This window comes from Lissotriton vulgaris, chromosome 11, assembly GCF_964263255.1.
Source record: "Lissotriton vulgaris chromosome 11, aLisVul1.2, whole genome shotgun sequence".
Classification (NCBI taxonomy): Eukaryota; Metazoa; Chordata; class Amphibia; order Caudata; family Salamandridae; genus Lissotriton; species Lissotriton vulgaris.
Genome location: NC_141699.1, coordinates 559,474,328 through 559,491,728, shown reverse-complemented (window position 1 = coordinate 559,491,728; position 17,401 = coordinate 559,474,328). Strand labels below are relative to the sequence as shown.

At 49.2% G+C, this 17,401-nt stretch overlaps 1 protein-coding gene across 2 annotated transcripts in view; it reads left to right on the top strand.

Annotated features, from left to right (window-relative positions):
* Positions 1–17,401, top strand: part of NSD3 (nuclear receptor binding SET domain protein 3) — a 1,769,888-nt gene that overhangs the window by 505,293 nt on the left and 1,247,194 nt on the right. The window lies entirely within an intron of this gene.

The window sequence follows — 17,401 nt, the reverse complement described above, 5'->3', positions numbered from 1 at the left end:
GTGTGGCAACACACATCATTGAGTTTCTAGTAACGTTTTATCCTTTTGAGTTAGAATTTGTTTGTTAAATTCTGCAGATTATGTAGCAGATGTTTTATGTAGCAAATCCATATATATATGCGGAAAAGGCCACCGCCACAAAAGTTCATATTTCCAGTGGCCCTGCATACTAGTACCAACTAGTGGCTGGACCAAGAGTAGTTAAAAAAAACTTTCACGAACAACCCTTTATTTGTGAATGCTGGAAGTGTCTGATAGTTAATAATATGCACTCCACCACAGGTAATCCACATCCTCTTGCTGAGAGCGGGAGGACGAAAAGTGAGGAAATGAAGGGTACTCCAAGAAAAGAGTTAATCAAGGGAAGACCGAGATAATACATCCTACTTTTGTAAAGAAGTCACAACAGTAACTGAGAAGGAGACAGAAAGACAAGGCTGGAAAACAGAAACACAATGCCACCCAGGAGTAGGAAGTAGAGGGTACTGCCCACTACAGGAAAACAAGGGCAACCGTCCAAGAACCACCCACTGACAAAGGAAGGGTGCCAGCACCAGGTAAATAGGTTAAGCAAACAGCAGGTGGGATTCCACCAGGAAGAAGACAGCCAGGGTGAAACAAAAGGGATGGCCGAGACCAAGGGCAACAAATAGTTCCACTGAAATTTGAGAAACAGGTAATAAACCAAACTAAGGCCCTAGACGAAAACAGAGTGGAGGGTATAAAGGGAGCATACCCCAGAATGGGAAAGAAGCTCCCCAACATTGGAGGGCAGTACATAAGCAGCAGAAAGACAGAGTTGGACAGAAGACATGTTATGCCCAAAGAAGGGGTTAGTGGAACCTCTTCCAAAAAGAGGAGGGAAAAAGGAGAAAGTAGTCCACCTCATCGAAAAACGACGCAGCGAAAAACGGGTGAGGCATACAGAGCTGTGAGGAAGAGAGCAGTATCTCCACTAACTAGGAGGCAGCAAGTTATGGGAAACAAAGCTAGCACTCTGTGAAAGGAGGATACCAAGTCATGGATTTAACATCCAAAAGGTATGGTACCAGAGGAGCAGGACTGAAAAGAGCAGTAGACGTAACAGCTACCACAGGGGTGTGATGCCAGATATGTATTGCCCTCCCCTCGCAGGAGGCAACTGGCTGTGACCCAATATGGCAGGTAGGAACACCTAAAGAATAAACACGGATATCAAGAGCACTAAACTGCTGAAGATTAACAGTAGCAGGGGCACATTAAAGTAGAAAGGGCTTGCACAAGAAAACGGTGCCTGTGGTAGGAGTATCACCCATAAGGACATAAGGAGAAGAGAAAGGATGAAGTTGAAGTCCGTCTAAGGAATGCTAAGTGTATAGGTAGCTCACAAGATGCCCCTTAGGCATACAAAGTAAGGTCCCCAAGGAACAAGGCTATAGTGCATCTGCACAATGTAACAGAACACCCGATAAAGGCAACACCATGTAATGGTAACTCTGTATCGAGCTGTAAAAGTTAATAAAGAAATAAAAAAAAGTAAAAAGTTGCGGGAAGCATCTTGGAATGATGCACACAGATTTTAAATGTGCTCAGAAATCAAACATTGATTCTGTTCACCTGAAATGGAGTACCTTAAGATTACATTGGGAAATTATTTTTGCTAGGGTTTTTTCAGGTCAGAGGCCTGTGAAACTCGTGAAAAGAAAAACATTATACAAAATGTTAACAGCAATATTAACAGTCCAAGCCAGCAAAACGAATGACCGGTTTACAGGGGTCCGTAGGCTTAGTTTTATCCTCCTAGTGCCAGTTCAAACGCCTTTATAAACACACATGGCAGTAGTTTGTAGAAAACAAAAATAGCGAGATAAAAAGATTTTTTGGGGAAAAAAATCTTTAGTGCCCAAAATACATCCATCTGACTATTTCAAATCAGCCAGGATTCTGTTGTCCGACATCAAAGAGGGACAAACTTTTGCTCCCTTGTATGACTTGTGTGTCTAAGGGAATTTCTGGTCTTTCTAAGCCTATTTATCCTTATATACATTTATCTTTGGATATATATGTCTCTCATAGATATACAAAGGCGTGCCAAAGGCAAGCCTGTGTGCGCCCCTCCGCGCCCTTCCATCGCGAGGAGCCAGGAACCCTGCCCTTCTGATCCCAGAACAAGATGTAAGCATCAAGAAGGTCTATACTAGTAGTGACCTGCTGAAACTAAGAGGACACCTACAACTTAGGTGCAATTGGCACAAACAAGTAGAGAGCTTTAGCTTTCTATAGGGCCCTTTCGCCTGCCGAGCATGTAGGTTTCAGAGTCTGGACATGGACCTTGAACCCATCGAGTTGAGGGGCTGCCTTATACTCGACCATTCCAAAATAGCCACAGAAGTTACCTCCGCTCTTAGAGAGGTAGGACGGAAGTCAAGCAAAATCCACACATCTCTTAAACAAGAGTGAAAAAGCTTTCTTGGCAACGTCAGATCACTCCCGAAACATGCAATATAAATAAGGGATCTGTGTGACTCTGTGAAACCGGACTTACCCTTCCTGACTGAGACAGGGTTAAAACCTAGGTCCATTCCTGCTATTACTATAGCACTCCCAGAGGGACATAAGAATCAAAAGCTGGATAGACAGCACAAAGTGGGAGGAGGGATAGCCATTGTCTACAGTGACCAGGTCACAGTCATCGTTCTGGAGCAACGTAGTAATGAAAACATTTAAATCTTCGTTTTTCGGATTGATTTATCTCCACAGCTTAGTTGGAAAGGACCCCTAGTTTATCGTCCCCCTGGCCCTATCGCGGATTTCTAGATTCAGCTGATAGAATTATTAGCGCCGTATGCGGTCTCCTCCAAGAATTTTCTCCTACTGGGAGATATTAATGTGCAATGCAGAGGCAGTCTCTTTTCTGGCCGATCTCTCAGCATCAGATATAAGGAGTAGATACTGTCCTGTAACTCCAGTTCTGTAGTAGGGGTATCTCTGTTATAGTCATAATCTAGTGAATAGTCCCGCCCATGTGCGTGGACCCGGGCAATCAAAAATAATCTCTTAAGTTGTCAAAATAATGCAGAAACTGCAAAGACACTTAAGAGAGAATTTAAAGACAAATAATGCAGCCTATATCCACAGGCTACACTGTCCAGTACTTCAACTAGAAATTCCACCAAAAATCACCACACACAGCACAGCCTGCTAGTTTCTACCATAGAGAAACCTGCCTCCCCCAGTCAAAGACTCAGGAATGATAGAGAGGAAGGTAGGGACAGACAAGCCCCATAGGCTGCCATTATGTGGCTTAAATAGGATACTGTGCCTTTAAGAGAACTTTCCAGAACTTCTCCCAGTATCCCAGAATGCATAGCAGGTCCCTCTACTTTCAGTTCTTTTTGAAGGCGAAGCACGCCAGACCTGTCGCATTCTTTACATAATGAAAATCTCCACCGGGGAGGAGGGCGGGCGCTTATGACTATAACAGAGATACCCCTACTACAGAACTGGAGTTACAGGACAGAAACTACTCCTTCTGTAGTAGGGGATCTCTGTGTATAGTCATAATCTAGTGAATAGAATGGCAAGCCCATCCCCACACCAAAGCGGCGGTGGAGAATAAATACATAACTACTGTGCGAACAAATTCCGCAGCGAAGCCTGCCCAACCTGAGCGTCTGCTCTGGCGTCCGTGTCCAGGCAGTAATGCTTAGCAAAGGTATGGACCGACTTCCAAGTGGCTGCCTTGCAAATTTCAGCAATCGGCACGTTACGGAGCAGAGCCGTCGTGGCAGCTTTGCCCCTGGTGGAATGAGCCTTAGGCTTACCTCCTAAGGTCTTATTAGCCTTTTGGTAACACAATTGTATGCAGGACACAATCCACCTAGAGATGGACTGCTTCGAGGTCGCAAGACCCGTCCTGACCGACCCATAATTGATGAACAATTGGTCAGACCTACGAATATCCTTGGTTTTATCCAGATAAAATTTCAACACCCTCCTAAAATCCAGGGAATGGAGAGACCTCTCCGCTGGGGATGAAGGGTTCTGAAAAAAACGTAGGCAAAGTTATAGTCTGGTTGACATGAAAATCAGAAATAACCTTAGGAAGAAATTTAGGGTGAGTATGCATAACAACCTTAGCAGCATGAAATACAGTATAAGGTTCATTACAACACAACGCCTGAATTTCACTCACCCTGCGGGCCGATGTAATGGCCACGAGGAACGCCGCCTTCCAGGACAGGTGCTGCAACGAAGCCTTATGAATAGGTTCAAAAGGCTCCTTCATCAATCTGGACAGCACCACATTCAATTCCCATGAAGGCGAGGGAAGCCTGACAGGAGGGAATACGTTCTTCAAACCTTCCAGAAAATCTTTGATCACAGGGATCTGGAAAAAGGAAGTCTGTGAAGGGCATTTCCTGTAGGCAGTCAATGCAGCAAGATGTACCTTAATGGAATGGACATTAAGGCCAGACTGCGCCAAATGTAAAAGGTAAGGAAGGATGACATCTTCCTTGCAGGTCGTAGGATCATGGTTCTTAGACTGGCACCAGATACAAAACCTCTTCCACTTGTAAGCATATGAAGTCCGAGTGGAAGGTCTCTTAGACTCCTTCAGTATGTCCATGCAGTCATCGGGCAGATTCAGATGGCCATATTGCACTATCTCAGGAGCCATGCCGCCAAACTCAAAGACGAGAGGTTGGGGTGTAACATCCGTCCCCCGAACTTCGTGAGAAGGTCCGGCCTGCACGGCAACCGAATGTGAGGAAGGAGAGACCGGTGAAGAAGGTCCGTGAACCACCACTGCCTGGGCCACTCCGGGGCGATGAGTATCATCCGAGCTCTGGACCGGGCCAGCTTGATGAGTACCGCCGGAATCAGGGGAATGGGGGGAAAGGCGTACAGAAAACCGTTCGTCCAGTTGATCCATAACGCATTCCCCAGCGTCCCTTGCTGGAAGTACCTGGAGGCGAAGTCTCTGCACTTGCTGTTTTCGGCGGTGGCGAACAAATCTACGTCTGGAGTTCCCCACCTTGCGAAGACTTCTCCTAGTACTTCGTCGTTTATGACCCATTCGTGGTTTTCCTGAAGCAGTCTGCTCAGTGCGTCTGCCTGAACATTCTGCACACCTGGAAGATGGGTGGCCGTTATCGTCAGTCCTCTGGCCAGAAGCCAGTGCCAGATCGTCTGCGCCTCCTGTGACAGAGTGCGCGATCTCGATCCCCCCTGCTTGTTGAGGTAATACATCGTGGTGGTATTGTCCGTCTGTACAAGCAGAGAGTTGGTCCGGAAGGAAGGAAGAAAGGCCTTCAGCGCCAAGTGAACAACCCTGAGTTCCAGGAAATTGATGTGATACGTGGCCTCCATCGGTGACCACGTGCCTTGAATCTGTAGAGTCCCGGAGTGCGCTCCCCATCCCAGAAGAGACGCATCCGTCACGACAGTCTGCGTGGGAATGTCCTTGTGAAAGGGAACCCCTCTGAGAAGATTCTCCGCCGAACACCACCACTTCAGAGACTGAAGAGCATGCAGCGACAGTCGAATCTTGTCGTCCCAAGATCCTTTCCTCTGATCCCACTGGTCCTCCAAGCACTCCTGCAACGGTCTCATGTGCAGCCGTGCGTGTGGCGTCAGGAAGATACAAGAGGCCATCGATCCCAGTAGAGAAGACACCGTCCTCACTGTTGTAGATGGAGTCGTCATAAGAGCCTGAGCCTTCCGAAGGAGTGATAATCGTCGCTCTTCCGAAGGAGACACGCTTGCTGACAGCGTATTGATGGAGGCTCCCAAGTACTGTATGCATTGGACCGGAGTCGGGACAGACTTGGCCATGTTGATGTGCAGCCCCAGCTTGTTCAGGAGAACGCACGTCTTCTGGAAGTGTGCTCGCGCTTCCGAGAAGGAGGATGCCTTGATCAACCAATCGTCCAAGTAAGGGTAGACGAACACCTTGTTCTTCCTCAGGTGTGCTGCTACCACCGCCATGCACTTCGAGAACGTTCTCGGCGTAGACTTCAGTCCGAATGGGAGTACTGTGTATTGATAGTGATTGGTGCCGACTTGGAACCGCAGGAACTTCCTGTGTTTGTGTGCAATGGGCACATGGAAGTAAGCATCCTGTAGGTCTATAGCGCAAAGCCAGTCTCCCTGTTGCAACTGAGGGTAAATCTGATGCAACGACAGCATGCAGAACTTTTCTCTGCGAATCTATTTGTTTGCTTGCCGCAAATCCAGAATGGGCCTGAACTCGTTCTTGTCTTTCTTGCGAACCAGAAAGAACCGGGAGTACAGACCTCTTCCTCTCTGAGACAGAGGTACGTCTTCTATCGCCCTTTCCCTTAACAGGACATCCGCTTCCGCCTGAAGCTCGCGCAGCTGAAACCGCGAGCTGACCGGGGGAATAGCTGGAGGAGGGCTGGTGAACCGAAGACTGTATCCATTGCAAACAATATTCAGCACCCACTTGTCCTGAGTAATTTTTCTCCACTCTGCCAGAAAAATTGGATGCTTCCCCCTACCGGAGTGGGTAACGGATCCGGGGGAAGTAAGTTCCTAGGGCCTAGACCCCGCCTGGCCCTTGGGTGCCGGAGCCGACTGCTGGCCTCCCCTGCCCTTCTGCCGCTTCTGGAACGGCTTACGGAACGGCTGCTGCTGTTGCGAGTGCCCCGAAGCCTGTCCTCTTCCTCGGCCTTGTCCGCCGAACCACCGTTGGAAGGGGCGGTACTGCTTCTTAGTCTCTTTGGGCTTCTCCAGGCCCACAGCCGTCAGCGTTTCGGCCTCCGCCTTCATGCGGGCCATTTCATCATCCGCATGCTTCCCCTAAGAGGGTCTCACCGGAGAACGGCAGATTGGCCAAACTCTGCTGTGCGTCCGGTTTCAGGGACGTAAGCCGGAGCCATGCGTGGCGCCGTTGGTTGATTCCGTGGCAAAATCCGTGAGCCGCCAACAGGGAAGAGTCCGCAGCCGCGCTGATTATCTGGTTGGCCACCAGCATCCCCTCACTCAGGACTTCCATGAAGTCTTCACGCTGCTCCCGAGGCAAATGCTCCGCAAAACGCTCGAGGGAGTCCCAGAGGGCGCGGTCGTATCGTCCCAACAGAGCCGTAGCACTCGCCGCTTTCATGGAGGTAGCGGAAGTTCCACAGACTTTCCTCCCCGCCGAGTCCATCCACCTTGACTCCTTGTCCGGGGGAACCGTGGAGGTCGGAGTGGTGGCATGCTGCTTGCGGGCTGCCGTGATGATGACGGAGTCAGGCGGAGGCTCCGCTCTCAAAAAGGCGGGATCCGAGTCGGGAGCCCGGTACTTCTTTAATAATCTTGACGGAGCCGCCCTCGTCACCGCCGGGGTGAGAAACAGAGCCATAGCCGGTTCTTCCAGGCCCGGCACCAGGGGCAGGAGAGGACGAGACAGATGCTTCTGATGTAGAGTCTCGAAAATGATCGACGTCTTTGGCGTAGGCACTGTCAGGGATATGCCTAGCTTCGCCGCGCCCCTCAACAGGACGTCCTGAAAGGCAACTAGGTCATCTTTCGGGGACACTCTGGTATCCGGCGACCCCGACAGGGTAGGTGAATAATCCCTTGTCCCAGAGGACCTCGTGTGTGAGCGAGATTCGCGCCTCCTATGGCGGTGCGATCTCTCCTTCCGCCCAGAGCGAGAGCGAGACCTGCCAGCTCGTGGGCGCTCCTTTGGTTTACGTGGAGGGGTCTTCCGTGGTTCCTCATGGGGTTTCTTCGGGTCCTCCCGGGGTTTGGGTTTCGGAGTCCCCTTAGGAGGAACAGGCAGGGACGGCAGGGAAGTGGACCTCGGCGGAGGAACCTTCGGCTGCGGTGTGGGCCCATGCGGAGGGACCGGAGGTGGAGGAGGTTCTCCTGAAGGCAGTGGTGGTTTGGGCGGAGGGTCCTCCTTAGGCACGGGGGTAGGAGTCGGAGTCCTGGGCCGAGACGGCGTGTACACTTCCGAGTACCCCGAGCCCGGTGACCCTTTAGGCGAGGGGCGCGGAGAGCCATCCCCATCAGCAGGCGACCGCTTCCTCTTGCGTCCTCGACTGGAAGCAGCGTGACTCCTGGGACTAGAGTCCCTTCTGTGCCGTTTTGGAGAGGGTGACCTACTCCTCGACGCTGACCGCTGTCTGCTGGATGCAGAGCGACGCTTCTCCGGCGTCGAATGACGCTTCCTCGACTCCGGCGTCGAACGCCGTCTCCTCGGCATCGACCCTCTTCTCCTCGACGTCGAACGCCGACCCCTCGACGTCGACCTCCTCTTCCGCGACTTCTCACGTCGCCCTCTCGACGTCGGGCGGTCCGCCCTCGACGACGAACGCCGCCGTCGTCTGGATGTTCCCGACGTCGAGGAGCCCCTCGACGTCGACCGGCGGTGTCGCCTCGACGGCGATCGACGGTGTTGCCTCGACGATGACCGACGGTGTCGCCTCGACGGCGAGCGTCGGTGTCGCTTCGAAGGCGAGCGTCGATACACGTCACTGTGCCTTCGGCGTCGGTAGGAAGATCTCGACGTCGACGAAGACGATGACGTCGACGGAGGCTTCGACGGAGGCTTCTCCTTCGCCGTCGAGCCGTCACGCCGTCTCGACCCGGAGCCCCGGGGAGAAGGGGAGCACGCCGTCGTCATCCCTCTCGACGTTGTCGTCGATGCCATCGACGTCGACGGAGAATGGGACCGTTTGCTGGACTTCCTGCCCCCGGGGAGCCCCCCAGGGGCCTCAGCAGAGGCAGAGGGAACCTTCTCAGGCTGCCCAGACCCACCTGCAGCCCGCAGACGCCTATCCTCCAGGCCAGCCAGCCTGATCTTCAATCTGTCCCTCAAGGTCCGAGCAGAAAGCTGCTGGCAGATTACACAATCCTCAGGGACATGATCTTCTGGAAGGCACACGATGCAGACCTCATGGGGATCACTCTTGGCCTTCTTCCTCTCACATGCTGGGCACTTCACAAAAAGGCCAGGCATTTCGGAGCCCCAAAACACCAAAAACAGCACAAAAGTGAGAAGAGAACACCAAGAAATAAACTGCAACACTTTTAGAATTCAAAAGTGCAAAAACAATTCCAATAAACCCTTGAAAAAGGGAGAGCTCAATGCTAGGGTCCTGTAAGCAGGAGCCGGAAAAAAGAACTGAAAGTAGAGGGACCTGCTATGCATTCTGGGATACTGGGAGAAGTTCTGGAAAGTTCTCTTAAAGGCACAGTATCCTATTTAAGCCACATAATGGCAGCCTATGGGGCTTGTCTGTCCCTACCTTCCTCTCTATCATTCCTGAGTCTTTGACTGGGGGAGGCAGGTTTCTCTATGGTAGAAACTAGCAGGCTGTGCTGTGTGTGGTGATTTTTGGTGGAATTTCTAGTTGAAGTACTGGACAGTGTAGCCTGTGGATATAGGCTGCATTATTTGTCTTTAAATTCTCTCAAGTGTCTTTGCAGTTTCTGCATTATTTTGACAACTTAAGAGATTATTTTTGATTGCCGGGGTCCACGCACATGGGCGGGACTATTCACTAGATTATGACTATACACAGAGATCCCCTACTACAGAACTAATATTAATGATGGTCCTACTCATATAGTTGGCCGTACTCTGGATATTGTTTTTACTAATTCGCCCCATATTATCTGTGAATCTCCACGACCCGTTAGCTGGTCAGACCGTGCATTTGTTGACTTTAAGATACAGGGACCCAGAGGCCAGGAAAAAATTGGCTCTGATTCCAACCATCTGTTTAGACAGTGGCATAAAGTCACTCCTGAGGCCTTCTCAGCTATTTTCCCAGTGTTATGGGATGAAGAACATGAAAAGGTAGAGGAGGGATTAGTCTGCTTCAATGACCTGGCAAAACCAGCGACTAACTAACTTGCCCCCTTAAAAACCTCTAAGGGCAAGCCTAGACGAGCCCAAGCAGCCTGGTTTACTACTGAATTGCGAATTGGGAAAGGCCATTGCAAAAATCTTGAAAGGCGGTGGAGGCGGACCCTCAACATTAGGGACAGAGAAATATATAGGACATCTCTGGCCCAATATCATAAAAACATAAAAATAGCCCGGAAGACTTTCATTGCCCAGCAGCTTTCCCAGGCAGGGAATGCTCCTAAACTTTGTACCAGATCCTTAAATCTTTTACGAACCCCAAAGCGTGTGATCTGCAAGAACCTCCATCTCATGCTTTATGCGACACCATAGCAGATTATCTTGAGCAGAAAATCGATTTGATTTACAATAAGATCTCTACAGTGGGCAATACAAAGTTGGTCATGGCCCATGACCACCTTCCATGTAAGTGGGCAAATCCTTGATGAGCTTTCCCCATCTGACCTGCGAAGAGATAGAGACCTTACCATACACTGTAAAATCAGGCTCCCCACTCGATGTTCTACCAGCCAAAATATCTGCTGGTCTTGCAAAACAACCGATTGCTCCCATTTACTCTCTCCTGAATGCATCATTAAAGGAAGGCCATCTACCATCTCAATGGAAGGCAGCACAGGTCATCCTACTATGCAAAAACACCAAGGCGTCTATGAAAGATCTGTTGAATATGCGTCCAATATCCCTCCTTTCACTACTGAGAAAAATCTTGGAAAAGCACATCAATAAACATCTGTCAGCCCATGTCAAACGGCCAGGTAGCCTGGATGTGTCGCAATCAGGCTTTAGGCCTAAACATAGTACGTATGCATCCCTAGAGGCTGTCAGACAACAGCAGGCTAGCACTAGACAGAGGACAATCCACTCTTCTGGTGTTGTTAGATCTCTCGGTGGCTTTCGACACGGTTGACCACCAGATTATGCTCAGGAGACTAGAGGAATCCGGGATAAAGGGAGAGGCCCTGCGGTGGATGACTAGCTTCCTTTCTGACCGTTCCCAGACAGTCAACCTGGGACCTCATAGGTCTAAGACCAAGAAGTTGACCAAGGGAGTACTGCAAGGATCTTGTCTAAGTCCAACGCTATTCAATATCTATGTTGCTCCCTTGGTCGATCTCATGAGGACATATGGGTTTGTACCAATATCATACGCAGATGATTCCCAGCTTACCTTCTCTTTTAATAAACTGTCCACAACAGCCCGAACCACCTTCTCTTCCGGCATGCTAGCCATATCCCAGTGGATGTGTACCAACTTTCTCCCAACTAAATGCCGGAAATAGAGATTATGCTCTTCTGCGAGGCCTCCTTGTTGTGGACACCAGAGTGGTGGCCAGGGGAGCTGGGTGTCTCTCCCATCATTAAGGCATCAGTAAACAACCTGGGGGTTCGCATTGAGCAGAAATTGAATATGAAGGAGTAGGTGATCTATTCTGTGAGTTCATGCTTTTATGTTCTGAGTCTGTTGAGACGAGTATTTCCCTTCCTCTCTGAACATATACGGAGGATTCTTATCCAGACGTTAGTGCTGAGTCGCTTGGGCTACTGTAATGCTTTATTGATTTCGGCAACAGGGCTTTGTTGGATCGCTTACAAGTAGTCCAAAATACAGCGGCACGGTTAGTACTGAACGCCCCTCGTAGATCATCCTCGAGTCCGCTGTAAGGTTAGCTGCATCATTCATAAGGCAGTGTATGATAATGGTCCAACATATCTTGCTGAGAAACTCTGCCAGTATACTCTTCTTAGAGATCTCCGATCTAGCTCTAAATCCCTTCTCAAAGTTCCTAGGATTAAGAAGTCTAGGACTGGGGGAAAGCCTTTTCGTATCTTGGAACTGGAACTCGCTCCCGATTGCACTGAGGCAGTGCTCGGACCATCTTCATTTAGGAAATCCCTGAAAACATTTTTGTTCTATACGCCTCACATAGCATCAGCACTGTCACGTCTGTCTATTAGCGCAGAGATACCCCTTCTGGGGTGATTCAGGCGCTATATAAAATAAATAAATAAATATGTTCGAGGCATATGAGCTGTAGATCATATGCGTTAGCATAGATCGCCATCTGGTGTTGGGTTTGGATGTTTGCACTTTGTGTTTCTTTGTAGAAGTGGTTGTAGTCACGAGGTAGGGGACTCCACCTTACGGTGATAGTGCGCATGGGCATCACCTCCATCCTAGATTGTTCTTTTCAGGCATCGGGTTTGGAAGTGTTTGTGGCGCTCCTGTTCTGTATCGTCTTCGAACCTTTTCGACACGCAATCCTTACCACTCAACTGTAGTGTTTTCGATCTCGATTTCCCTTTCAACGCGCATCGTAAAATCCAACAATTTCAATCGGTGCTATGACGCGGACCGTGAGGCCTACCGGAGCCGACCACGCCAGCGGTGTATGGAACGGACTCCTTTCAAGAAATGCCCCGGGTCCCACACACGAACCTGCACAAGGTCTGTAACCTTTGCCTATCCCCAGAGCACGAAGAAATCAACTGTAAGGCCTGTCGATCATTCCGATAGAAGAAAACAATTTGTGACTGACGTCATGAGATGAGACGCAACACTAGTCCGCTGTAAGACATCTTCGGAGGAGAGTCAGAAAGCCGAAGAAGAACACATCTCTGTGTCTGAAGCCGACGGCTCTGACATAGAAGAGGACTCGAACGTCACTCCGGCTCAACGGACAGTGAGTAACGAGCCCCGAACTGCCCACAAAAACACGAAAGGTTCCGGTTTTACCTTTACCTTTACCCTCACCCTCGGACTCAGGTCGACAAAGTGATACCATTTCAGACTCCCCGCCTTAGGGCCCGGCTATGAAACATAAGGACAAGTCTTCCAGCTCAAGATCGAGCCTACCCCATGCAGGTACCGAACGCACATCTTCGGCACCGAAACCCAAGGCTAAGCCTGACGCTGCGCTGTCGGCACCAAAACCATCTTCGGCACTGAAAGAATCGCATAAAGCCAAGGCTTCGGAGCCCATTCCACCTAAACCAGAAGCTTCGGAACCGACTCTGGCTAAACCGAAAGCTTTGGAGCTGAAACCAGTTAAAGATAAATCTTCGGAGCTGAAACAAACTAAAGAAAACCTTTGGATCCGAAACAGGGAAAAGTCAAGCCTTCAGAGCTGAAACATCCCGCACCGAAGGGCACCAAGCACAAAAAGCACGGAAGCCCTCTTAAACATTCTGAATATAAACAAAAGGATAAAGAGACTCCATCCAAAGAAATTCCTCCACAAGAATCTTTTGATCCAAAACAGAAACTATTGCATATTTACCATGAAACTGGAAAACTAAGAACAACGCTTCCTAAAAAATGGTAGCTGGATCTCCCTGAAGACTACCATATACCTCTTAAGAAAAAAGACATGGGTTCTAACCCTTCTCCCCCTTGCTTACCTCCCTCTCCTCCACCTTTCAACCCAAACTTACTGATTTCCCCAGCAAACTCGCCACCACTATGTTTCTCACCTGTGCCACAGGATGATAATGATGGGGATGGTAATGATAATGAGGACAACATTCTACAGGACTGGGGATGATTATGATAAGGTCCTGGAACATACAAATGACCCCAATCTATATCCTTCCAGACCATCACCTCCCGATGACAATAGTGGCTTCGTACAGCTTATTAATAGAGCTGCTCAGTACCATCTGGTGGAACTGCATACTGATCCCTTGGAGGAGGATTTCTCAGTGGAAACTTTTGCTCCCTCCTAAAAAACCACTAATACTTTGCCCATGCTCAAAGGTATGATAAAACACGCCAGCGAGGTATTCAAAGACCCTGTTAGAGCTGGAATAATTACGCCAAGGGGAGACAGAAAATATAAATCTGCTGCAACAGACCCAATTTACATCAGGGGTCAGGTACCTTTCGATACTCTTGTTGTTTCAAATGCACGAAAAAGAGCATATTCTCAAACTACAGGTGACACCCCCCTTCTGACAAGGAATCGAAACTTAGACTCATCAGACAAGAGAATCGCATCACAAGCTACAAATCATTGGCGTATTGCCAATGCACAAGCTCTCCTGGTGCGTTATGATAGAGCTTATTATGATGAGCTAGAAAAACTAATGCAGCACTTACCAGACCAATACAAGGCTAAAGCTCACAACCTCATTTAAGTGGGTAAACTCATTACAAACACCTTGCATGCCATTAACACCAGCGTTTTGCTACGCCGACACACTTGGCTTCGAAGCTCAGGATTCAAGCAAGAAGTACAATCAGCACTACTTAATCAGCCATTTGATCATGAACATCTTTTTTTAGAAAAAATGAAAAAAGACACAGACTGCTAAGTCCACGAGGGCCTCACAACTACCTTCTAATTCGGGTTCCTTTCGTCGCTCCTTTTATAGGGGTGGTTCAAAGACAACTGCGTCAGAAAACACCTCCTCCTCTTATAAAAGTCCCACTCAATCTTCCTCATCCAGAGAATATTTTCGGGGAGGATACATAGGAAATAACAATAGAGGAAGAGGCAGAAGTAACTCCACCCTCACTTCCCCTGCCACCAAACAGTGACTTCCCACCACTACCCCTGATTATTCCACTCCTGTCAGGGGACGTCTCTGACAGTTCCTACCTGTCTGGAATTCCAATACAACCGACACGTGGGTAAGACAAATTATCCAATCTGGTTATTGCCTGGAACTTACCTCCACTCCACCAAAACATTTCTCCCAAACATCGTGTGATGTCCTCAGAACATCTCACCCTCCTACAACAAGAGGTTCTCTCACTGTTACAAACTTATGCAATAGAACCAGTCCCCTTGACTCATCAGGGCACAGGGGATTACTCACTCTATTTTCTAATTCCAAAAAAACCCGGCTCTCTCAGACCAATATTGGACCTCAGACAGCTAAATCTCTACATTCAATACGATCATTTCGACATAGTCACACTCCAACAGGTGCTCCCATTGATTCAGCAAGGAGACTTTCTTTCCACTTTGGATTTAAAAGACACCTACTTCCACATTCCCATTCACCCCGCTCACAAAAAATATCTCAGGTTCGTGGTTGATGGTCAACACTACCAATTCAAAGTCCTCCCATTCGGGGTAACCACAGCACCCAGAGTTTTCACCAAGTGTCTAGCGGAAGTTGCAACTTACTTAAGAAGATAACGCATTCACATGTTTCCTTATCTGGACGATTGGCTCATAAAAGCCAAATCACAACAAAGCTGTGTTCAATACACCCACAAATCAATTCAGTTTCTTCACCACTTGGGATTTACAGTAAACCTCACTAAATCCCACCTTCAACTGTCCAACACACAAGTTTATCTAGGAGCACCAATAGACACTTGCAAAGCTCTAGCATACCCCAACCCAGCCAGGATACGCAACATACAGGCTCTAATATCACAATTTCAACCTCTACACTCATTACCAGCTCGAGTGTTCATGCAGTTAATCGGAATGATGGCCTCTGGCCTTCCAATAGTCCCTTAAGCAAGACTCCAGATGCGTCCTCTACAGGAATGCTTAGCACGTCAGTGGAAGCAAGCTCAAGGTCAGCTGACAGATCTGGTGTTGGTAGACGGCCGCACCACCGCTTTGTGGAGTGGTGGAACACACAGAACCTTTCCAAAGGGCGCCCATTCCTCGAGTCCGTTCCACAGATAGTGCTAACAGCAGATGCATCGCTCTATAGCTGGAGAGCTCATCTGCAAATCATACCATTCAGGGCCTGTGGACCCCACAACAAAAACAGTTCCACATAAACCACCTGGAACTTCTGGCAATTTTTCTAGCGTTAAAAGCCTTTCAAGTCTATCTAGTCCACAAAGCTCTACTACTCCATACGGACAACATGACAGCAATGTACTATATACAAAAGCAGGGAGGTACACACGCCCTGCAGCTCTCACGTCTAGCTCAAAGCATATGGAGATGGGTCATTCCTCAAAAGATATATCTCCTTGCGGAATTCTTTCCAGGAGTAGGCAATCAAATTGAAAATCTGCTCAGTCATCAGCGACAACAGATCCATGAATGGGAGTTACATCCTCAAGTTCTCCTTCCATTCTTTCAAATGTGGGGCTACTCAGAAATAGATCTGTTCGCCACACACCAGAACGCAAAATGCCCAAACTTCGAGTCCAGATATCCACACCCATCGTCCAAAAGCAATGCGCTATGGATGAACTGGTCAGCAACATTTGCTTACGCTTTTCCGCCTCACCCACTCATTCCATTAGTGGTTCGGAAGCTCCAACAGCATTCATTCAAAATGATCCTGGTTGCTCCCACGTGGACTTGACAACACTGGTTCACGACCCTGTTGGAACTATCTGTAGTTCCTCATCAAAAACTACACCTCAACCAAGCTTCTCCCTTAGAACCATGGAGAGATAAGACATCCAGATCCCAATCAACTCAACCTTGCGATCTGGCGCCTGAGATCATAGAGTTTGGATACCTTAATCTCCCGCCAGACTGTATGAACATAATTAAGGAGGCTAGAAGTCCTACCACAAGAGCATGCTAAGCAGCAAAGTGGAAACTATTTGTAATTTACTGTACAAACAATCAAATCAATCCACTAGATGCTTCCATTCAAAACATCATTTTCTATCTTACACCTACAACACTAACTTAGCATACACATCTATACGATTGCATCTCGCTGCAATAGCCACTTATCTACAAAACGGACAACACTTGTCTTTGTTTAGAGCAGGGGTCTCCAACCGGTCGATCGCGAGCTACCAGTAGCTCGCCGAGGCCCTGTGAGTAGCTCGCCGAGTGCTGCTCAATTTAGTAGCCCATTAGTTTTATTTTGGGCTATTTAGGCATATCTCCGTGTCTGTTGCCCGCCCTCCCCCAACACAGCTGCTCCAATTGGCTTGCGCTTAGCTGAGGTGGGGCGGGCCGAAGAGGATGACGTTCCTTTGACGCAGTCTCACGGTGGAATGGTGACGAGGGCCGGGTGCACCGAGGGATACTGAGTGGTGTGTCTGCTGGAAATATGCTTGGGCCCGGTAAGGGAGAAACAATGGGCAGGGGAGGGTCAGTGCTGCGAGAGGGTCGATAAGTGGAGGTCATCGAGGAGGGTCAGCTGAAGCGAAGGAGGGGACTTTGCAGCCGGTGCAGGAGTTTTGTACCCCTTCCCCTCACCCCCCCACACACATCCTCCTCCCCCTTTGCACAGGCCGGGTTCGGGCACTATCAGCTCTGCGACCACAGCAACGGCGGGACAGAGCCTGAGAGGGGCGGGGGAACCAGAGCGAGGCTGGAGCAAAGTAGGTCTTTGCTCTCAGTTCTTGCCATCTGGGTGGTGACCTGATAATCTCTGGTTTTGTGAGTACGAGATTGAAGGAGGTGTTAAGAGAGGGGCTGGAAAGAAAGAGAGAGAGGGGATGGGGAGAAAGAGAGAGGGGGGCTGGGGAGAAAGAGAGAGGGGGGCTGGGGAGGGACAGAGGAGCCGGAGAGAGACAGAGAGGGGCCGCTGGAGAGACAAGGCGAGAGGCAGGACAGACAGGGGCAGGAGGAGACAGTGGTGCTAGGGAGA